This window comes from Microtus pennsylvanicus, chromosome 5 (genome assembly GCF_037038515.1).
Source record: "Microtus pennsylvanicus isolate mMicPen1 chromosome 5, mMicPen1.hap1, whole genome shotgun sequence".
In the NCBI taxonomy this organism is placed as follows: Eukaryota; Metazoa; Chordata; class Mammalia; order Rodentia; family Cricetidae; genus Microtus; species Microtus pennsylvanicus.
In genome coordinates, this window is record NC_134583.1 from 111,496,862 (window position 1) to 111,522,177 (window position 25,316).

At 41.4% G+C, this 25,316-nt stretch overlaps 1 protein-coding gene across 2 annotated transcripts in view; it reads right to left on the reverse strand.

The window, feature by feature from the left end:
- Prkg1 (protein kinase cGMP-dependent 1) overlaps positions 1-25,316 on the reverse strand; it is a 1,110,483-nt gene that overhangs the window by 1,006,164 nt on the left and 79,003 nt on the right. The window lies entirely within an intron of this gene.

The following is a 25,316-nucleotide window of genomic DNA, read 5'->3' on the forward strand; positions in this document are numbered from 1 at the left end:
AGGGAAGTTTGGCAGAGGTAGATGGTAGGAGCAAAGTGAGGAAGGGTACTCACAGGAGAGCAGAGACAGCTGAGTGGAGCACAGGAGGAGTTTTCTTAAATGTGTTTGTGGATGCTCTGGAGAGTTCAAAAGTTGAGAACTTGAAAATTGGTTTGAATTATTTGGCTTGGTCTTTTTAAAGATTTCAAAAGTTAGGTCCCAGCCTCAGCATAATGATGCCCTCTTTTCCCAGAATTGGGAGAAGCTGATGATACAGGCCTCTGTCTTCTCACACCGTGTCCCCCTACCACATACAGGAAACCACCCTGGGGATGTGGGTATATTCCTTTCCCTAGCAAATGAGCTCACCCTATAGTAATAAGGGTTCTTGTCTGAATCTCTATATTAAAATGATGGTAAATAAGGAATTGAGACCTTATTACTCAAAGCCCTGAATCTATTTGAAGTTCAACTTATCTGGTTGCAATAGGCATGGGTTTTTGCTGTTCATCCCCATTTCTAGGCTCTCACCCAGGAATATGAGAAAAAAAGTGAGAGGATGGGTCGGTGGAAGGATCATTCCAAGGAAGTTAGAGGAAGGACCCTGTTTAACGCAATCATCCTATGAGAAACGTTCACTTGTACCACAATTTTCAGAGCCAGATCTGAGACTGTAAGTCATTTGTCTGCAAGCATACACAAAGCAGAAAGTGGTTGAGCTGTATTCAAACATAGCCAAACCACAGGCATGTGTATGCCTCTCCTAACTACTTGAGGCACAACTGTTAATATTTCACAAAAGTAGAAGTTGGTAGCAGAAAGATGAAAATTCACTCAAGTTGAGCAAGAAGGATAGCAAGAACTTAATGCAGGTCAAAATGCCCGAAAGCTCCTGTTCACATCATGAACAAAAGCTAACCTAGTCCTAGCACACTTGGGGGGAAGATGAAGAGGTTAAGGGGGTAAGTCAAGGCAATTTCTCAAGACTGGCACTTGCATCCAACAGAGAATCAAAGCATAGCAGCTGAGAGACAAACAGCCTTCAGGAAGACAGTAGCTTCTGTGGCTTTCTAGCCCATGAACTTTCCAAAGGATTAGCGGGGAACTCAACCCAAGTTCCTCTTCCACCAGAGGGATAAGCTGGATCAAACATTCCTGGGAGATAAGCTGCTCTACAGGAGGTGGGCAGTGCTGGGTTGAGAGAAAGGAAGAAAGCTTTGAACCAAAAGGGAAACCTTATGGAAGGGAGATAAAAGATGAGTCAAGGGAAGTAGAGTTAAGAACTAATGGTTCAGATGGGTCTCAAACACTCAGATACTGGAAAAAAACAAATTAGGCTAGTCTCCATGGCCTCCTCCAAGATAAACTCTGGTCTCTGGTATGTCATAAATAAGATAGCTAGCCAGCATTATATACCATAATGATATGTAAGCCAAGCAATGTAGATACCCAAGCAGAGACCACTCATAACCTAGGAACAGTGACACTCCAGCCAGAATGACAACTGTCAGGTGAGCACAACCTAAGAGAGGTGCCAGGGGACTTATGGAACCCTGGGTAGGAAAGGCAGAGAAAGAAGACTCCTATTCTTGAGGGAATTAAGCTACTGAAAGAGCTACAACACTGACATTTTGGGACAGAGGAGTCTTTGTTGTAGTTACTTCTGCATGGTAGGCATTTTCCTAGCATCCATGGCATGTATCCTTCACTCAATTGTAACAAACTAAACACTTCCAAACACAGCTGAATGTCCCCCTTGGGCAATGCCAGTGGTAGTTAACAGCTTTTGGGCTGGTGGAATGATGAAGTGTAACACTGGATACATGCTTTTTTTGCTGTCAAACACTGTTCTAAGTGCTCTACAAATATAGTTTCATTCTATAACAATTGGTGGCGTCATACAATTGTTATCTGTTTTACAGATTTGAGACCAAAGACCAGAAGTTGTAAAGTAAGTAACACAGCACATACTGGTAAAAATATAAGATTTCAAGTAAGAGGCTTTGGTATGTGAGCTCCTTCTGTCTATGTGTTGCTTTTATTGGTGAATGAATAAAGAAACTGCTTTGGTCTATAGCGGGCAGAACTTAGGTAGGCAGTGAAAACTAAACTGAATGATGGGAGAAAGAAGGCAGAGTAGTGAGAAGCCATGTAGCCCTGCCAAAGACAAACACCAGATGGAACTTTATCTGGTAAGCTACAGTCACATGGCAATTCATAGATTAATAGAAATGGGTTAAATTAATATGTAAGAGCTAGCCGATAAGAAGTTAGAGCTAATAGGCCAAACAATGATTTAATTAATACCACTGTATTGATAATCTGTGTGATTATTTTGGGGCTGAGCAGCCAGGAACAAACAAGTAGCCTCCTACAACAAGGTTTCCATCCAGATATCAGGATTTTGCCCAATGTTTTTCTTTGTTCTCCTCCCTCAACTCCAGCGTATCAATGAGATATGAAAGCTAAGAAAAAGTGAAAGATGCCAGTGGTAGGAAAATTTATATCTGAATTTGTGTTTCTCTGATTCCAGAGTGCAAACATGAAAGCACCAAGCTTTATTGACACCTCCTACACACACACACACACACACACACACACACACACACACACATGCACATATACACACACCAGTGTAAGACAAGCAGCAACAACTTCATCTTTGGTGCTGATGGAGCAATGTTGTGTCTGAGCAGAGTCTCAGACAGAAGCCCACGGAAGTTTCTGTATCCTCAAGAGTACGGGGTTGGGAATTGTACACAATACTGGATCGTTTTATGGCAGCATTATTTCTTCTGTCACCATTTTCCCTCTCCCTATAACTCTACCTCTCAAGAGGTTGTATTTTACTTTTTAAAAATGACCTGCTGAAGCTGGAGAAATGGCTCAGCAGGTACCCATGTTCAGTTCTCAGCACCCACGCTGGAAGGTTTACAACCACCTATAACTCTAGTTCTTGGAGATCTGATGTGTCTTATGGTGTCCTCTACGTCTCTTCCTCCCTCTCTCCCACCCCCACATTTTTAAACTGTCTACTAATGAGGGATTACTAGGGACCAGGAAAGGTAGAGGGATATAAGCACACAAAAGTGGATGCACATGGTATGTGCCTATCACAATAGAACTAAGTAATTTTGTTTGGGGGTGTGCATGTATACTTGTGTTCTCCACCTTTTTTTTTGAGACAATATCTCTCACCAAATATGGAGCTCACTAATTTAACTGGATATCCTAGCCTATGAGTTTCAGAGATCTGCCTGTTTGCTGCCTTCTCTGTGCTAAAGTCACAGAACCAAGCTACTATATCTGACTTTTACATGGCTGCTGGGGATTTGAACTCATATCTTCATGTTAACATGGTGTAGTGATTTTAATGAGACATGTCTCCTATAAACATGGTGCCCAGCTGGTGTGCTATATGGAAGGTTACAGAACTTCAGGAAGTAGAAACTTGCAGGAGGAAGTATTTACTGGTGGCAAACTTTGAGAATTTAAAGCCTTACCCTACTCTCAATTCCATCTCTGCTTCGTGAATGTGGACGGAGATATGACCTTGTGGCTCCAGCTTTGGCCACATACGGCCATGCCATTAGGAACTCTCCCTCAGGAACTGCGAACCCAGAGTAAGCCCTTCTTTCTACATGCCGCCTTTGGTCATGGTATTTTAGCACAGCCACAGGAAGGCAATGAACATCATTGAACTTTACTGAGCCAATTTCCCTGCATCCAATGTGTTAAATATTAGATTAAAATAATCTATTAATAAGTTAACAAACTAAGATATTATGTTTTCTGTTCCCAATTACCATAACCACACATACAAATCCCTTACAGACAAGGTAGCATAAAAAAAGCAGAGAAAAGCAAATTATAAAATCTACTATGGTTAATAATATGGCATTTCTACTTCTGAAATAAAGGGGAAAATGACATTTAATGATGTGGAATTCCCCTCTGTATGCTATGAATATGTTTTATTTTGTTTATTGAAGAAGCTGTTTTGGCTCCAGATATGCAGTAGGATAGATCCTTACATAAAAGACCTCTAAACAAGATACAGTGTGTTAAAAAAATGTGCATAGGCTTAGGCAAGAGACAAAAAGAGTATAGACAGTTATAAAAAGAAATAAATAGTTTTAAAAATTAAAACAACATTTTAAAGTAACCTTAAAAGTAATATAAAAAGAGAACAGACAGTCATAGATATAAGGAGTAAAGAAAAAATAAGACAAAGATGGAAAATACATAGAGAGTCTGGATTATGTATATTATTGTGTTTTCTTTGAATTTTTTGACTATGAATGAGCTAAGTACAGAGAGACATTTCATTGTAGGGGCTGCTAAGCTAAACCAACATGTATATTATAAAGGTATCTTGACTTCAGAATGTGGGTCTAAGGATATGTTGCTGTGGAAAAGAGGTTCTGCTTTTGTTTCCACAGAGGATAAAAAGCTGTGGATTCCTTATTGGCTAATATGGTTTGATCAAACAAGACCCTCGGAAACAATGGCCCAGATGGTCCAACATCCATGACAGCTCCAGGACTGCTGGCTGAGATGGACCAGCAACACAGGCTAACACATGAAAGACCTAACAGCACCCCCAATCAGCAGAAAGTAGTCTAGAGAACAACACCCAAATTTCCTAAATGATTATTTATAACAGTTTATGTTTAAAAGGGGATATGCTATAGAGATTAATATATTGCATTGGTATGGCTCTTGGTTTATTGATACAAATTTAAGGTCAATTATGTTTATGTATATTTCTGCTCTTGATTAAGTTTTGTATTTGTGCAGATCATTAAAAATGTAATGTATGATTAAGAAATACAGGTTAATAGAAAGTCATCTATAATAATCAAGCTTGTAGTCATGTTAGTTAGGTTATCTACATGTACAGAGATGTATTTCAGATGGCCAGGTATACTTCAAACCCTTCGAAGACTTACAGAATATAGCATTTAAAATGTTTGAGAACTTAGGACTTTCCATGACAATGAGACACAACTGCCCCCTAGCAACACCAATCTCCTTCAAGAGAAATGGGATAATTTAAGATGTAAAAGTTAGCTAGAAATATGTACAAGCTATTGGCCAAATGGTGTTATAATTAATATAATTTCTATGTGATTATTCATGTATAGACAGCTGGGAAATGAATGAGCAGTTTATTTACTATTTGAAATTTACATCTGCATTCTTTGACTCTTCTAAACGTCCTCAGTTTCTTTTATTTCTGGAATAATTTGTCTTTAGAAAAACAATGGATCCTGTTTCTACTCCAAATGTGTATTTCCTTAGTTTGTTTTTGAACCTTGATTTTTAAAAATATATCTGACAACTGTGTGTATTGTTGGGCATGTGTATAAATCTGAAATATGCTAAGGCAGAGAGCAAAGTAACTCTCTTTGCCCGGGAATGTGCTCCCTCAGGTGTCTCAGGGCTGTGACACAGGTGTTTGACCAAAGGCAGCAAAGCTAAGCACGTTTGGTTGCTGTCAAAGAATTTTCTTGTATTTGTGCTGAAAATAACTTGAAATCACAGTTAACTATAAGGTTCCCCTTAGTGAATAAGACAGAAGTAAAAGTGGAACTAATAATTTTAAATGAAATTGCTTATTTTATTCCTGAAATCAACTAAAGAAACAGGAATCAAAATCTACTCTAGCTGTCCCCAAGGAAATAGAGCCCCTGCATTACAGGCACTTAGGTTCTTGATAACAAACACACAGAGAGCCAAACCATTTCATCAAAACATTTTAGGATCTGAAAAAGGAAAACAGAGATATTAGAAAATTGCCTTTATATCAGCAACAAAAGTGATTTCTGAGGAAAAAACATGGTTACAAAACATAAGAAACCAGGTGGTATTGTAAAACATGAGGAAACTGTTTAAAAGAGGCATTAAAAAGCTAGGGAGATAGCTCAATGAGCAAACTGCTTGATACTTAAGTGTGAGAACCAGAGGGGAGGGGAAAAGGAAGGGAGGGAGGGAGAGAGGGAGGAAGGGAGGGAGGGAGGGAGGGAGGGAGGGAGGGAGGAAGGAGAAAGGAGGGAAGGGGGAGGGAGGAAGAAAGAAACTGAACACCACAATGTGTGCCTGTACCTACAATCTCAGTGTGGTGAAGCAGGGATGGGAGGAGCCTGAGGTCTTGATGACCAGCACAACTAACCAATGAGCTTCTTCAGTGAAAGATCCTATTGTTTAGATTTGATTTTTGCACAATACTTTGACCAAGATATTTAATACTCCAGAGCTTCAAGTGCTTTGTAAATACAACTTGAGACATGAAAACAAAAAACTGAAATGTAAATACTAATTGTTCTTAGAGACTATACTATACTTATCTATAAACCATCATATATATGAATTCAAAATGAAAACTTCTTAAAATTAAAATATGGAAAGTTTGCAGGAAATTGACTTGGTCACATAACCTAATCTGAACTGATTACTGAAAGTTTTGTATATTTTATTCTCACTATTTAAGTAAATGACCATTTTTTTCTGGATCACTAGAGTAATATCTTGTATGGAGTACTTCATTAAACAGTCAGAAGGTATTGTAAAGATATGTTCTATGTACACCTTTTATGCTACCCTTCAAGGTCTGAGGAATGGAAGGAACTAGTTTCCAAAACATGTAGGGACCAAATGTTTCAGGGAAGGGTTCTAAGTCAGGATCGTGGTTACAAATTTAACTGTTCAGCATATACTTTAGCATGGGGAATTCCTACTCATAGTTCACAACCACATATTACCCAACCACCAAAAGAATGATACATGCAAAATCAAAACATAGAGACCACTGCCATCCTGTTTTGTGTTCTAAGGCTGGTGTCTTTGTCTGTTTGTGATATGATGTTATATCACATGCCCCCTTGTAGTTTACAGTCTACCCAGGAGAGAAAACCATCAACCATTGTTCACCACACCCCCTACGATGTACCAGGCAACATGCTGGACCATCCTCAACAAAAGTGAACTTACATGAAACTTCAAGACAGACAAAAAACAGGAAACTAATCAGTCATGTCAAGTAATGATGCCCTGTGAAGAAACCAAAGTAAGGTGATAGCGTAGGGCATGTGTGGGGTACAAATGACCCAGTGATCTGTTCAAATAGGTTGCTTTTGAGAAGATTGCATGGATATGTATGGGTATATATACATGTTCGTGCAAATAGATATGTGAGAAATTAATGCAAGAAATAACAATCAACAAGAGAATTAATATTGATTACTAAAACAATGTTAGGCTTATATGACTTCTGTACAACAGGTGTCCCCAAAACAAGACGGCTTCCATCTGGTTTGAGCAGGAAAGACCTCTTGGGCATGTAAAAAGGACATGCTCATGTTGTGGGGAAGGAGAGGTCATGCCAGGTGATAACGCAGTACAAGCAGACTGCTTCTCAGTGGGAATCTCTGCTTCCTTGCTTCAGACACTGCCTTCCTTGTCTTCTGTAGCATTTATAACATAGCCGACCTTATCCTGCTCACTTATCATCCTGTTATACAAGGAGTTATCAAATGGTAGGGCAGGAAAGAATCAGCTAGAGGGTTGTTGGGACCTGGAAGTTATGTCCCATTCCTGGGCTTCTGATCCAGTGTGTTTGTGGAAATACCTAAGAATATTCATCTTAACAATTATCAGATTCTACCGATAATGCCAGTTTAGGGCCCATACTAAGAACTCAGTCATTTAGTCTCTGTATGTGAAGAATCCATTTTCACTGGGTTATACAAATAAATAAACCACACAGGAGTTGTTTCAATCTGCACAATTATTTATGGTGTGTTTTTCAAAACTTTGTTGTTCTGCATAGATTTTTATGAAACTGTTCTATACCATACATACACACACACACATACATATATGGGTTTAATTTTGAATCCCTAATTACTGTGGGCATACATACATTCATACAGGCATACATGGGTTTGTTTAATTTTGAATCCCTAATTAGCATGGGCCTATATGTTAATCAAAAGTAATCCCCACATGCAAAAGTCACGTGCTATTTTCTAATTTAAGTAAGAAATCTGAATTTGGCTACTGGAATTCAAGGCTTCCAACCACTTGTGCAACTGATGGCTGAATTCGCAGTTTACAGAAGCACTCGGCACAGTTCACTATTTCTGGAAGTCCCTCTCCAGAGCATACCTGTAAACTTCTCATAGGCACCCTGTTTTAGGCTGAGGAACACATACTTGCCATTTTTGTACAGTCTCCAGTCCCCTTCCTTCCCCACCCAAATCACTAAAGATAGTGTAAATCCTTAATGGCCACAATCTTCCAAGATGATCCGAGATAAGACAAAGCAATCCTAAGAAAGGGTTTTTCTTTGGTTCTAGGGTAACTAAAGTCGCAGCATTTCTGGGGCTTGAGAGGAGGAAAGAAGAAAAGCAACAACATAGTGTGGTAAGATCCTAGGATGAAAATGTCCAGACTACAATGGCGGCCCGCTGGCTTGGAGGAAAGGAGGAATCCCAACCCCAGAAGAGGGACTCTCCAAATCACACCCATAGGATCGGGCACAGGTAGGGTAGATCCTAAGGAAACATCTGTCAGCTATGCTTGAGACAGGACCACCCCCATCAGGATTACCCAACTCCTCACTAAGAGAAGGGTCAGATGATGAGAGCCAAAAAGAGCAGAGCATGGCAGGGACAGCGGGCAATGGAACACACAAGCCACATTAAACAAAAAGTGGTAACAGATATGACCCACAGGGTCTCCTCCCTAGAGAAGTTGTAATCTGTGCCTGGGGACGAAAGAGGTGAAAGGCCACGAATGAGGCCCATCATCAGGTCAGAGGCACAGTAGGGCTTTCTGGGGATTGCTACAGTAGACAGGAAGCAGGGAGCTCAGATCCCCAGGGAAGGAAGAAAAGAAACCATATCCTGTGACTCCCTGGGAACCCCTTGCCCTTTTCAGGCTTTCTTACTGGGCAGATGACACTGATTGAAGCCAGGAGCTGGCTCTTCAGTCGAGTGTTGCTCGGGGGGTTCTGAACCGCTGCTACAGGTCCCGCTACAGTCCTAACTTTCACGGTCTTTGTTTCCTTTGCTAAGGTTGGCCATGTCATTGTCAATCTGGTGCTCAGCCCAGGATGATACGTTGTTGCCACCGCTTTCTCGCTCTGGCAGGCCTGACCAGACAACCTCGCAGCTCGAACATCAGCAACTCCTACAAAGCTCAGGCTACGCCGCTGGATCCTGGCATCAGCGATCCTGCCCAGCGCTATAATCAACCTCCAGTCATTTAGTGTGTGGATCCAGGGAACCCAAAGAGGGGGTTATATACAGCCTCGATTCCCGGATATTCCAGTTGCTCCACATGTGGGGTAAGGGATTTTAAGTATCTACATTCGGGATTCATGTGACTTGGGTAGTCAGGCAATGGCTTGCAGGTGTTGAAGTTTCTTTGGCGCTCAGTGAGTTGGTGATCAATTCCAGGTTTCATCGAAGTAATAAACAGAGGCTGTGAGCAGCAGCCACGCTAAAGTTGGACAACTTGCTCAGCTGTCTAGCATTGGGCAAATCCAGCAGTCTCTCAAAGGTAGAAACCAGGGGCTCCTGGCCACCTGTGGCTCGAGTTTCGCCACACTGCCTCCGGGTCCACTCAGTCGGGAGAAGAAATTGTTACCAGTTCTGTCCTGTCAAGTTTACCTCCACTTATGTCTGTCCTCAGCTGGGGCACCGGGACTCAGGCTGTCTGGAGCCGAAACCAGGCAATGGAGACAGCTTCCTGGGGAGATGTCTTCCAGCACAAGGGTGGATGGAAACTGCACAGCTCTGCCACCTCCTGCCGCTCCCAGGAGCCTTTCCTGAGGGCTCCCTGAGAATCATCAAGCCACCTTCTGTCTCTAAAGTCTTTTTTTCAAAGTCCCTAGTTAATCCTCAAGATAAGATTACTCTTCATTCTCTCCCACTGGTACCTGCACAATAAGGCACTGACAACGCCACCTCATTTCACCGCTGAGCAGGCAACGGGATTCGGCAGCATCCCCAACTGGCTTGTAACCCAGAAGCCTTTGCAGCAGGCAGGCCTGACTAACTCCCAAGCAAGGGCTTCTCATCGCAAGCCAAGATCTTTAATAAAACAAAGTGGAGTCAGCTGGAGCCACCTCAAAATCAGAGTTGTGTCCCATTGGGGTCAAGACTCTGCTGCTCTAGGACCAAAGACTTCTTCATTTGTCCTCCCTCAGTCCCACTGGTACAGGAAGCCATTAGGACTCAAAAAAAAAAAAAACCAGCTCTTCCCTAAAGAGATTTTTAATCAAAACAGACTTTATTCATGAAATCACCACCTCAGGCATTAACTGAAGCTGGACTGTCTCCCTTCGCTTCAAGCTTGTTGGAGTTCTCTTGTTTTGTTTCTCCAGTGCATGCTTGTTTGTTCCCCTCAAAGCTCTCTTCTCTCTTTGCCTCTCTCATTTCACAAACAGTTCCATGGGTCACTTCTATATTCATCTCAGGGATCGGTAAATATCCTTCATACTCTCCATAACAGAATATGCAAAGGAAGCAAAGAGGGAAGTGGAGAGGTAGCGTCCAGAAGATGTCCACATTGGGGCTGAAATCGTGGCTCAGTCGTTAGGAGCGCTGATCACTCCAGTAGATGTCCCTGGTTCAATTCCCAGCTCTCAGGTCAGGTGGCTCACAAATGCCTCTAAAAACAGGCTCATGGGCATCTAAAAGGCTTCTCTGACTTCCACAAACACTTGTACTCATATGCATGTAGCCCACGCAGACGCTCACAGCAACATAATCAAAACTAACTCTTATGCATACACTGGTTTTGAAGAAGATAGAAACCAATGGGCACCTGTAGATGGTGTAAGTCACACCATCTGCTTACTACAGTACCTCAAGATAAACAGATCTTAATTTATTGGTCCCAAACACAGACTTTGGGTTCTGGCAGCACTGTGTACCAAACAAATGACTTGACCTCTGTCTCTGACCATACTTTTCTTTTGTTGTCTCTAAAATGGAGTGAATATTCTCTAGCTACCACAAATATTAGCCCCAGAATGCGTCTTAATGCCTGAAAGCAGTACCTGTTCTATACATGACAAGGTGGAAGTAGGGTGTGGCTGTGGCTGTGAATTAAGTCATTGGCACATTAACTCAGCAGATACAGTCACAAACTAAAATCCCCAAACTCTGCATTATTCCAAAACCAATCAGAAAATAGCCAGCTAAATCTTCTAACCCTAGAGTTTAATGTAATTATAACTGCCTGGGGCCCAACTACATCCTTAACATTCTAAACTGCTTTGAATAAGTCATACATTTGAGACATAGAGCCATTCAAATAAATTGGCATCTTTTTCAAAATAATCTTAATTTCTATGAAACTTACACAAAGGGAAAACTGATAAAGATGGGAAGCAGATCAGTGGTTGCCTAGAGATGAGGACGAAGACAGAGACTGTAAGCAAGCTCCAAGTAGCTCTGGGAGGTACTGGAGTGTTCTAACGATGGACTATCGTGGTAGGTGCTTGGCCCTCTACATCCCTCTGGAGATTCTTTCACTGTGCAAATATGCGGGGTGAATTTTATGGTATGTAAATTATATCTCAATAAAGCTGCAGGAAATAATCTATCTTTCTTGCATGACACGACACATTTCAAAATGAACTAGTATTTTTATTTTTTATTCTAAAGCTTTCCATTATCAGCTCATCATCATGACTGTCAAGAATCCATCCGAGACCATTAATGTATTCGTCCACAGGGTAGCAGGGTTGTTATCATTGCTTTTACCCACAATCACATTGTTTTTGCAAAGACATCTTGAGATGGAGAACCAAGGTCATTAATAGAAAACATTTATGAGCTAAGATTATGTTCTGCGCCTGAGAGCTTCTCCATCTGGACAGTAAATACTTGAGTTGGGAATAAATGGTTTTCAAATAGAAATCCATTATCAGTGAATAACTTCCAGGCAAATATTTCAGAAAATAGCGAAGTCATTTTGCTCTAAATGCTTTTGATGGATTGGAATCAAATCATTAAGGCAGGGGTCCTTCAAAACTTACTCCAGAGTAATGCAGACAAAGTCTTTATTTGCAATGACCCAGGTGTTTAAACAAATATCAAATAACAAAATTATTATAAATTCTCTTGAGTGCATAAAAATGAATGATCACTAATTATTCTTCATCTTCACAAAGGGCTTTGCTCTGGGATAGTGTAACTTTTCATTATAATTGACAACATAGTTTACATACAAGTCACAGTTCAACCTTAGCCAATCCATCTTTGACTTCTCTATAAGCCTAGAAATGTTTGCTGAATGAGATGAGCAGCACAGGTATGGAACTTCAAACTTGCCTGTATCCAAACTTTCTTGTCTGTGGTTAGTCATCAACCGAAGCAGTCACCCATAGGATTCCTGCTGTCATTTCATCTTCCTCTGAGTCACAACCAAAAAAGCCAATTGAATTGTCTGGGGCTCTACTCCAATCCCCCCTTACTAGACCAGTCTTTAAATCCCATGCCATGAAACTCAGTTTAGAGATTTCCCTACTCCTTTTTGAAATCCTGTTAGCAAAATCCATAAATTGACAAGAGTAATAACATAAACGCTACTTTACTCAAGAGCAACTGGTTATGAAATCCTCTGTGTTTGGCTACTGTGTTAAGACAACATGTATAGTATCTCTTATCCTAGTACAAATTATCTTCTTCATTCATAGTGAGGAAATGGAAGCCACGACACACTCAGTATCAAAGATGGAGTTGGTGATGAAAGAGCAGTTGAGTTACAGAGTGTGTTCCTATCTACTACAGTTGCTGTGTCTTGAGCCTACTTGCTTGTGTAATTTCCATAAGTGCATTAATGAACCACAGGGTTCAAAGAATTCTCAAGGAAATGCATGCATATCTTAAGGATGTACATGGTGTGGAAGGGCTGAGCAGAGCCTGGGTAACAGCTGGATTTCTAGCATAATCAGTTACTGTGTCAGGGTGTTACATTGTCTCACCTTTGATCCCTAATGTCCTTGTCTGGGAGCTGAAGGTCATCAGCCCTCTTCTACTCACTTAGATATTATGGAACATAAATTAAATAATATGCATATTAATTATAACCCAAGTATAAGTTGATATTAAATATTCTATCACTCACAAAGTCTATAGCTGCATGGCCACATTTGCCTTCCAAAAATGTGACCTGGAACATTCAAAGAAGCCTAAGATCAAGTGAGATTTAAAAAACAGGCTTTTTGAAAAGTAATACTGGGTATTATCAGATTTTATCCTGCAGAGCTAAGAGAAGATATGCAAACAAAACCAACCTTTAGAATCCCTGTCTTATTTTGGTTAACATTGAAGCAAGCTCCTAATTAAAAAGTATTTCATCATTAGTTTGATGGTCCCTAGTATCTCATAATATTAAGATCTTTGAGAATCTTTGGATAGTCAAAATTAGCAAGCTATTATTCTAAGCTTGACAGGATTTTGTTAGTGAGAGTGTTAGCTGTGTCTGCAAAAGGGAATTAAGAATTTGAAAAGATTCTCTGGTAGCTGCTATTAATTTCCTATTTGTATTTCTTAGCAATCAATCCCCTTGCTTCTCTGGGTTAACCAGTTTGGGAGGTTTTATGAGGCAGAGCCTCAGACAGGCATTTAATAAGCCAGAGGACAATCATGCATCTTAGAAAGATAATTTACACTCACAGATGATTCCAACGAGTAGGGACATCTCAAGACTTTGCAACCTCCGAGGTCTCAAAAAGAACTGAATATTTTCAGAGATCAGGTGGATAGTACAAACTTGGGCTAGCCACATGAATTGACAGGCACTGACTGAAATGGGCACTGGTGTTCCACAAAGGTTAGCCAAAGCACCCAAATTCAGACCTCTGTCAATCATTTTCCTGGTTAAAGCTAACATGCCTACGAACTCTATGGTCCCCAGTGGATTGAGGTTATAGTTTTCAAATTTCTAGATTTACAAAGTTAAAGTATCTGAGGACCAAGAACCCTAAAAATCCTTCTCTTGTCCGTTGTCTGACAAGAATTTGCTGTGTGCCAGCCCCATTTTGAGCTCCAAGTACACAGCACACAGCAAAGGAGAAACAAGTCTTGTTTCAGTGGGATTTGTCATGTTGTGGGGAAGGCATGAGATCCAAATGGGAAGTGAAATATAAACCTCAAACCCTGATGGGCCTGAGGAAGGAAAGGACAGTGCTGCAAAACCAAACAATGAGAACTATAACAGGACTCCAGCTCCGCTGTTCAGGCCTAACAATGTTGGAAAAGCCCCTAGAGATGGCAGTATTTTAAAGGACATTCTCAAAATGCCAATGTTTAGGTATCAAATGGTGTCCAGGTGAAAAGAAGAAACCTTCAGCCAAGCACTTCCTGCCTTTACTTGCTTAATACAGTTTGAGAGATGACTGCACAAACAAGCACCTAGAAGTGTATCCACAGAAACATGTACATCCAATGTAAAGAATCTGAAGGTTCTTGATAAACTTTCTGATAGCACTCAAATTAAAGATGCTAAATTCTTCCGGGAGGTGTGGGAATAAGGACATGAATCACTAGCAAATTGAGGGGCTGTTTCTTTAAAACAAGAATGTGATTTAAGAGGGCCAGGCACAGGTTGATTTAAAAGGCAAGGAAAGGAGAGCCGAGTTTGAACAGGAGTAGTTTTAAAAATTATGTTGTTTCTCTTCATAATGCTAAAACAACGGCTGAACTATGAATGGGAAAGAAAGACGGGGCAGAGAGAAAAGCTGTCATTGGTGATTTAAAAACTCACTAGCAAGAGTTCACCTAGATGTTATTCAATAACCTCTAAGTCCATCTAGCTGAGAAATCTACCCTTGCCACAACAAATAAATGTATGGTTGAGTCATTTTCCATTCATCACGCTGGCAGTAACCCTTGGAACACTGTTCTAGCACCTCCTGGGGCAGACAGTTACATGGCACAGGACCAGGAGTTAGCCCCAAAGGTAAGACAAGCCGCAGGAGGTACCACACACAAAGGCTCGCCTCCTCAGGGATGAGCAATGCTTTTGCTGTGCACTTTAGAATAAACATGCCAACAACATGGTGGCTCAGCTTTATTCACTTCTCTGCACACCTCGCTTGCCTATTTCCTCAGAGGAGTTCAGCCTTGGCCCTTCTAATTTCTTCATTTCTTAATGTGTAGAATGTTCACCTGGGTTACTCTACACACTTACAGTTATAGTATAGATGGAATATAGCTTACACTGGAAATAATTGACTATTCCTCAAATATTAGCGTGTTCAAAATTCACGTGTTACAATTACTATAAAACATGTAAGTAAGTATTCAAAAGCTCATATAAAATGCTTTCAAGTGTCTAAACTTTCCCTCTTTTAATCTATTATTATTTTTAAAGGACGTAGACTATACTCCTTAGCACTTAGCTATCAAAAAGAACTTATATTTTTTATGTGAGGTATTCTCCACCAAAGGCCAAAACTATGAGTAGTGAAACTCCCTGGGGCCTAAGCAATTTAATCAGGAGCAAAGCTGATGAATTCAGGAAGTTTGAGTTATCCAAAGATAAGCCATTCATGACTAACTGGCTGTTTTACTCACATCCCTTTCCATGAAGACCATCTCAAAAGTTCTGTCATTTAGTCCAATACTATTCGCTGTTCCATGAGTTAGTGATTCCTTAGTTTCTTTTATACTCAGTAAGAGAACAGAGGTCTCCTTGTTAAATTATGCTAAAACACAGAGAATACAAAGTCCGACAAATTATGCTTTTTAATGTCATATTTTCCTTCTTTGAAGAACAACAAAAATTTGCAGTACTGTTTTGAAGAAAAGAAAGATGACTACTTTTTGATCCAGGCTACAAATATTTTTAAAAGTCATAGCATGGTTTCTTTCACAATATCTCTCATGCTTTTGAGGTCTAGACCAAGAAACACAGCTCATCCACATCAGCGGGGCTCAACTGCACCTCTACAACGCCAGGCATTTTATGAATGACTGTGAGCAATGATACTCTGTGTCCTTCTATGTGCTCTGGGAGAAAAACTCCTTCCACACTACGAAGCTGAAAATGTTCTATTAGGTAGACTCCATTGCTGAAAATAAAGGCATGGCCCAGTGAATGGATCTGCCAGTCCCAAGCCTTCTTTTAATTATCCATGTGTCTTTGAGCTTACTTCTCGAAGCCTTGGTATTGTTAGACAGTTCCAAAATAAGAGAGTAGCAATTATCCATGATGAAGAACATGATTCACACTGAGTCCCATGCTCGAGCTAGCATGTTTCCTTATTTTCTCTCCTCCCACTGGCACAATGAGTCGCTGTTGCAGGCTTAGCAAAATAGTACCTGTCGCTTTCCAACATTTAAAGGGCTCCACTCCCGCAGCACAAGCCTCTAGTCCAGGCCATCTTTTCTTTCTTACTGTACTATACAAGTGTGTCCTTTGGTCACTAATGCTTTGAGAAAGTGTATCTTGGGCAGACAGTGTGCAGTTGTGCTTCCTGTCGGTGTGCGTGCCAGCCACCTGCAGACACAATACTATATGACCAACCTACCCTCTTCCTAATCTATAACAACAGCTCCCTAGGGACAAAATGAAGAATGCCCACTTTTCTTTCACGTCTGAAGTGTCCTTTTTCATTCCCCCTTAGTCCAGACTTAGAAGCACTGTCAAAATCATAATTTATTGATAAAGCTAGACCATTAGGATGATGCATTGTGCATCTAGAAAATGTTTTCCCCTTACACGATCTCATTATTCCTTGCATTCGATCTGGTGAGATCTTGATATTGCCGTACTACATTTGTTTCATAAACAGCAAAAGTATCTTTTTACTTAGCGGTGGCAAATTTGTCATCACTGACATTCAAATGCAATTAACCAAATGAAACTGAATGGCAGCAAATGCAATGGTTTCGTGTAGAAGAAGACACACGGTGTTGCTTCTACAGAGCAGGTATGGGCTGGAAGGGAGAAAATGAAACTGAAGCCTGACATCAGAATCTCACATCTGTTTGAGAAACGGTACAGTCCTAGGGAAACGATCACGTAAACTACTTACTTACGCTTTGGCCGCACATAAGGAACTCCGCCTTTATGGATAAGCTAATCAGTTACATCTGTCTCCCAGCAAGCACGATGAAGCCTGGGTTGCATTTGTGATCTTTAAGCTGGCAGAGGTCACTGACAGTACTGTTTTTGATGAAGTGGAAGTCGTGTAGGCCTGGACTGAAATGCCACTGCTATCTTCGCTCTGCTAACTGGACCCAGCTTTGTTATCACAATCAAAAGGAACTCAGACACAGAAACTTTCGTGGGTTCTCAGCACCAACCTGTGCTCCACATGCCTCTCCGTGTGCTAGCAGCCGTGACTGAACATGACTGAATGCATGTTCCTAGGCACACTTCTTTATTGCTGCTGGGCTGTATTACTTCCTTATTTCTGCCTCTCTTCCTTCCCATTTAGGCCTAATAACCAAATGCAGCGTTCATAATGAAAATGTTTACTTTCCTTATGGGTAACTTCCTTGTGTTATTAATATCCCTAAACCTCTGGGGAGACTTGCCCTACCTATTCTGTTCTAACAGGCTGTCTGTCCACTGGGTACATTGTTATATTTGTGCAAAGGGGGTGAGAAACAAGCTCCTCCTCATTGACCCTGAATGTAAGGAGATGGTTTTTTACCCAAAAGCATTTGCAATTATATTAGCTCTTTTCATTGCTTACAAAAAGTGTAATACTGGTTGATTCTCATCCGAGAAGATAATGACTGAACTACTACGATGAACAGACTCTTATTGGAGACCATTACCAGCATGGTGAGGAGTTTCAACTGAGAACTGGAAATAAGAAAAATGTAGAGCTAGCCACAGGGCTAGCCGTGACATACAAGCACAGGGAACAGGGATTCTTATATCCCCCAAGGTCCTTTGCTGCAGGAGTCCTCTCATCGGCCAGCGGTTGCCCACATCTGTTCTTCCAGACCAAACTGTCTGGAAGGGGGGCTGAGATGTTGATTTGCTTTCTCTGCTTTCGTTGAAACCTCCTTGGAAAGCAGTTCCCAGCCCGAGCTTGAGCTGTTTGCCTTAAAAGGATAAAATATCTGTAAGGGGGGAAAAAAAGCTAGCTGGCTGCAGAGGCGTCTCATACCAAAAAAATGCTACAAGCCCTGCCCTGCTCTTCCAAGAGGGGCTCCTCTTTGTTTCACCTCCATTAATTTCAAATCTCACAGTATCAGGTGGGACTCAGGGAAACAGTCTCTCCTGCCAGCAAGGCTCCTGCCCCCAGCAAAAGTGGAAAACAGACTTGGGGTGATGGCTGACCCTAATATGTATCTGATGACTGGTCAGGACTTGTGGCTGGCTGGAAAAAAGGAAACAGGTTTACCAGTTGGATGGAGCTGTTGCTGCTTTTGTGTGGCCAGGGCTATAGTAGGCAAGCCCAGCATCAGAGAGAAGGGGGCAGTCCAGCTGTGATGGATAACACACAGCTGGAGATGCCTCATCCCACTAGGAGCTGCATCTCTCCCAGAGAATGGGAAGGAATCTGTACCATGAGGAGCCAGGTGGGCTAGTGAAAAGATTCTCGAATTGGAATGAAGATGGGAATCATCTCTGAACTAAAACTCCGTCATAAGCCCAACCCCAGAGAGACTGAATCAATCTTGTTCGGGGTCCCCAGCAAAGATATGTTTAAAATCTCCCTCAGCAGTTTTCTAATGGGCAACCATGGCTGAGAAGAAATGGGCTATGGGGAACACTGCATACTTACTTGCGAGCATAAACAATATGACATTACACGCTTACATTCTAACACACACACAAAATAAAACCATCACTGCTTATGCAAGCTAGTAAAGACTTTAGCCCATAGAGGTATACGACTCTTTAGCCTTCCCCTAGTCCTCCATTTGCTATCATACACACACAACCTGTCCTGTCATCTGCTCATCACAGTGGCTCCCAAGTTTTGTTTCCCATTGGGACTACCACAGGAAACCTTTGAAAAACTCTGATTTTAATTCATTTATGGTAAAACTTAGGCGATGAGATTTTTAAAGTTCCCGGGTGATTCTAATGTGCAGTCGTGTTTGGAGAAAAGCCTTACCTAATTTCTTTGAATTCTCCCAAGGTTTTTCTGTTTCCTCTTTGATTATGGGTGAACAGACACTTTCTCCAGAACAGCCCCGTATGTTATTCTGAGGGCCTGCAGTTACTCAGTCCCTGTAGGCTTTGGGGTAGTGTAAGATCCTAGTGTTTGCTGAGAAAGGCTCCAGCGGCTCACACTCTGGTCCAGTTTCTTACTAAGTATCTTCTCTTGAGCATAAGAGTTACTTTCTAGGAGTCTAGGTGTTCTATTCCTCAGGCTGGGAAATGGGAATAATCTAGAATATTCCTTACAGGGGTATTGAAATCCATGATTCAGGGAAGGGGAGGACAACTCCGTGGATGAAGCACTTGCAGGGAGAGCATGAGGACCTAAGTTTGAATCCCGGCATCCACTGAAAAACCAGGTGTGGCAGTGTGCCTGTAACTACAGTAATAGGTACAGAGACAAATGTTCAGCCCCAACGGTGAGCCGCAGGCTCACTGATCGTCTGTTTCAAATAATAATAATGATAATAATAATAATAATAATAGCAGCAGAAATGAAGAATAGCAATTTAGGAAGACACAACATCAGTTCAATAACTGGTTTCTATTCATGCTTATGCTGTGAGCACCTTCACACAGTGTGCACGTTCAACACACACATACACACCACACACACACACACACACACACACACACACACACCACACACACATACCCACAAGGAAAAAAATACATGATGAATTTAAGCAGAGGGAAGATAATCTGTCACAGAGTGAGTGTCCCATGAAAACTAGCAGGGGTTGGTAATGATGATGATGGCGATGAGGAGGAGGAGGAGGGGCAGTATCACTCTTGACCTGCTCGTTCAGAGCAGCTGCATGCTGACATACCGCCCCTTCTTTCCTTCCCCGAAACCTGCAGACAGACTACCAGTCCCTCCATGACATTACATTAAGTGATGCTTCAAAGGGAAAATAGAAAGCATTCAAAATAGGCATTGGTCTGAAGAGGAACATCAGTATGATTTTCTAACAATATCTCAAGGAGGGCAAGGTTTCAGGTGTGGTCCTCAGCAGTTTTTGTCCACAGAGGATCCATTATTGCAAACTCTGCTCGAGGACTGGGGCCTATTTATATGTCCAGAAAGTATATTCGCTGCTTTCAAACTTCTGAAGAATACAGCACAGCTTCAACCATGCTTTGCGCCCCAAAATGTGTGCTCCCCACTCTACTCTCCTGCTTTTTTAATGTGAACAAACTATGATCATAAAATTGCACTCCCAAGCAAGACACTTCTAGGAGTGCGCTACGCTTAATCCCACCTTGTGCTAAACATCTGTGTCATGTGCAGCTGCAGTTTCTGTGCTATTGTGGATATTTCTATGTTGGTTTGGGAAGGGGAGCGTTCCCCTGATCTTACCAACAAAACTGTACTTAGAGAGTTCAAGCAGGCTGCACGGATTTAATTTCCCCCAAAATAAAAATCTTTAAGGAGATAGCGAGGAAGGCAATCACTACAAAGGATGGTGGGAGGGTCTTGAAGTGGTGTCAGAAAGCTGCGTGTGAGGAAGTAGCGAGGGACTGTCACAGGAGGGGTGGCAAAGAACACCAGCTCAACAATTCAGATTAGGATTCGAAATGCCACAGATGTGATTGCATAATAAGCTGTTGAGCGTGCTGGTAAGTGCTGCTTTCAGCATGGGAGCATGTGTTACATTGTCTGGTGTTCTCAGTGCCAGGAGGGTTCAAGTCAGAGGGCCTGGGATGCTAGCAGCAATTCCAGTTCCTTGGGATGGGCGGCCGCACCTATGGTAGAGATAGCAGAAAGAGCAGCAGCCTGGTGTTCAAATATGGTTGCTAGGATACCATGGAGACCCTCCATTGCTAGGCAGACAGGGAAAAAAACATGTGCCCATATGCCTTATAACCTGCAAACGGCAACAATGGAAACATCGTGTGTGTCTTATTCTACCCTTTCCTAACAGAAATCCAAACCAACACTAATGAAACATTAAATAGTGAGAACTTGGAAATGTACCCCAGTAGAGCAAGAAAAATGATCGTTTATATTCTCAGGCAGTCCCTAGAGCTACTCTATTTAAGGTTTGTCAGTATTTTCATTACGTGTCCCATTTTAGGGGCAGGCAACTTGACTGTACTTGCAAACACCCTAACAGGATATTTAGCAGCATGATCCCATGTAATATTATAAAGCCTGCGCCCACTTCTGTTTCACTTCACAGGCTGCAATGTCAAATTAATGTTCAAACTTAAATTGGACACTATTATAATAACCTTAGGTCAGAATGTAATACCCCACGGAAGAAGGGAAGATGAGTTTCCATAACTAACAAGATTGCATTCTCACCTCTAGCCCCCTGCCCAGGTATGTGAGGAAGCTGCAGAGCTGGCCTCAGGTAGATAACTAAACCATTTTCAGCAGTACTTGGAAAGGTGTTTGGTTTCTTTAAGACTAGGCTTTGGTTTCTTCAAGGGTCTTCATCGTCTGCTTTTTGGTTAGGTTGAATATTCTTCTCTAGTTAGTATAGTTGTGGGAGGTTAGAATCACACTCTGGTGTTCAGAGCTTCACCACTAACTAGGCCTGGTGAAACACACACACACATATGCACGCACACACACACACACACACATGCATGCACGCACACACACACATGCATGCACGCACACACACACACATGCACACACACACACACACACACGCACACACACACACACATGCACGCACACACACACACAAACATGCACGCACATGAATCTTGATTATACTAAAAACAAGCCTAAGTCCCTCTTCCTCCACTTTATAAAATCATAGAAACTGAGCTTTAGTTCCCTCCATGGCCCTCCAGGACAGCCTCTGTCTGCCACCTTTCTCCGGATGTGTCCCCTCTCTGCTGATGGCCTGAGCTGTCACTCCCACATCCCTTCCCTTCACACTATGAAGTGCTCAAATCATGGCCATGGCCGTCTTACAAGGACTACAGTACAAAAACCTGTACTTCTGGGGTGTTTCTGATACCAGGCAGTTCAGCAGGAGTCAGAGAATCCACCAACTGTTTTAGGAACTTCTCTGCATTTCTCCTTTCCCAAGTCTGTAAAATATTTACTCGGATAATATTGTGGGGTCCCTTGCTAACTCTACAATGGCAAGGCTTATATGTGCCTTACAAGATTTTCCACATGGGGAGGTATCACATACAAGTACTGAACTGACTTGTAAAGCATATTAGAAATTGGATACCTTCACAGAAATCAATGTCTTAATATTAGGCTATGTATAATTGCAATAGAATTCCACCATTTCCATGACTTCCTTTGGAATTAAACACATAGCATTTAGGGAGATACTCTTTCTCTTGGAATACAATATCAAGATTTAGAAGATCACATAGGATCTTTTAAATTTTAATTCCTACCTAAAAATAGGAAGATACGTTTCTCTTTCATCTCCAATTCTTCCAAAGCATTTCACAATCACAAAGTGAAACAGAACAGAAGATGTCATCATTTTCGGAAGTGAAGCCACCTCAGGGATGAACGCAACAGCTTTACAAAAACACACAGACATAAACAAGTTTTGATAGGATATCAAGTTGAGGTTGTCCAACTGAAATGACACGGAAGGCTATGACAGCAAAACAGAAAAGACTTGAGACCAGCAAGTGCATCTTTAGGAATGAAATGTCATGAAAATTATTTTAGGAGTTCATGTGACCCATCAGGTAGCCTGGTCTCACAGGCTGGATGACTGCGTTTATTTGCTTGTTTCATTGTTCGGGAGCTCTTGCTCAATGTATTTTGGAACACAGAATCTGGTGGTTTTTACATTCTTAAAGAGTTGACTGGCAGCAGTAAAATACAGCTTCCAATTTTCTACACCAGTCCTTCCCACATCCATAAATAACCTAAGAATGGTTTAAAGGTTACATCTATGCAGGTTGTGAAAGACCAACACCCCCTCTCACCCCCTCCACCTCACAGGTGCAACAGAAGTGCCCCCCCCCCCCCCAGGTAGAATCCAACAGAGGCTTTCTTCCAACTCTCACCTTAGAGGGAAAATCCAAAGGAAAAACTGTTAAGTTGATAAAAGTTATGGGGCTATTTGAAATCTCGTACTGCTTTTTATCCTCAAATGATCTATAGTTACAAAGGAAAAAGAGAAGTTTTAAAATATTGCAAGTCTCAAAAGGCAGCCTCAGCAAGGGAACATCAGAAGACATTATTTTCCAGCCATCAGATAATTGAACAGAGCGTCAGTCGGTCATTCACTACCTCTACTGGAAAGGTACCCAAAACTAAGAGGAATGTGCAGCTGAACTCAATCCCAGTCTACTTACATAGTTTCACTTCGGCCTTAACTTAATCTGTAGGAACGTGATTAAATTTAAGTTCCACTAAAGATTAAAGATACAAACACTTGTTGCCAGTAAGTCAGAATAATGAAAAGCTTCGAAGAAAACACATTGAAATGCAAAGAAAATGTTTTCAAGTGACACATCTTCATAGTTCTATGTGGAACCACCTTGCACAGCCCCTCAAATGGCACAGGAGAATAACTATTTTGCATACAATATACTTCTCTTCCCCTAAGAAAGGTACACTACCACTCAAGGCAATTTTTGTTCTGGTTTCCTTTATGTAAGTGTGAAAAAATGAACAGATGTTATTCCAAAATTATTTAAACTTGGAAGACATTTTATCACTTTCTCCAATATAATCCTTCAGAATTACAAAACTCACATGGCAATACCACCTTAACAACGGAGTCCTTAAAGTTATCAAATAAGGACCAGAGTTGAAAGCATGTTCAAAGGATGCAATGTTTGTCCTGCAGGGATACTACAAAGGATGTGCTTTCTTCGTGTTATTTTCCACTGTAGACTTTTACAGAAACCACCAGCGTCCTGTGTCAAACGCCAAGAGTCAAGAGTCGTCTAAATGCCCCCACATTCTGCAGTTCCTTCCTGCTGCCTGGACTTCTTTAGATGTTCTCAAATAAAATGCTTAACTGGAGCTATCAGCTGGTTTGATCATACTGCATCTAAAAGCCTATTAAAATGATCTTTTTCTAAGAGCAGAGTTTGTTCCGGGTTACTCCAAAGTTCGAAAATACTAAAATGACAAGCCTATACACTGTTTAAAGACACAAAGAGCCATCACTGAGTTATATTTTCATTATGCAAAAACTTGGCCCAGGAGAGATGGTCATGTACCTTGTTAGCTGAAACAAGCGAACATGCCAGCGACTGCAAATTCATTTACCAAAGAAAGCTCCAATTCGGATCGGTCAGGTTTCTGAGGCAAATTGAAATCCTCTGATCTATTATGGTAACTTGGTAATGTTGGAATCTCAGAAATATATATCTCTATCAGCTCTCCCCTACCCCACACAATTCAAACTCCTTCAACTAAGTCCGCAAGTGATTCAAGGGAGCCAACATGTACAGACTAGGCTAGTGAGTTTTCAGAAAGTGTACGTAGTATATACTCATGACCCCTCCCATCTCCATATAAATGGAGATAACCAAATGTTCACTTTCTCCTCTTATGAATTCCCTGTGTTTATGAAGTAAAGGTTTCCCAGGGGCCTTCTGTTATTATGTAACACGTGTCGTCCAGCCGTGTTATGTAGTTAAAAGCAGGACAACAGAATCCTCTGCTTTACCAATTATGTCATTACTATTAATTAAAATGCCATTCAGATGGTGTTCTGGTTCTGTTGCCGTCCTGTCCCTGCTGCTCCCTCTCCATATGGACTCTGGGGCTGAGTGTTGTGTAACAAGTTTCATTCAGCGTTCCCATCCAAGTTATGAATCCTCCTGACATCAGAACTACATTGCTCCCTAAAATGCTAGAGCCGCTGCAGGGTGGCCTCAAACCTGAGCGTGAGGCACAGCATGGTCCACCCGGGAAGAAACGTGTGCTTGGCCACACTGTCCCTGAGAATACACGAACCCTCTAGGGAAACGTTCACTAGTAATCACGTGAGAATTCTTTTAGAAAAACAATATTCTCTCTCGGATATTATGAAAACAATTTTTTTTAAAGAATCAACAGACTACGCTTCCATTTATGGATTGTAAATGTCATCCAACTCAGGAAATTAAAAAAATCTTCTGTTTTATATGGATATTGACTTATTCTTTTACACTTCGGTGGTGATAGAACATCAGGTTTGAACGGTACCGGCGTCAAGTGCCGGCGGCAGGAATAAAAATCCAGG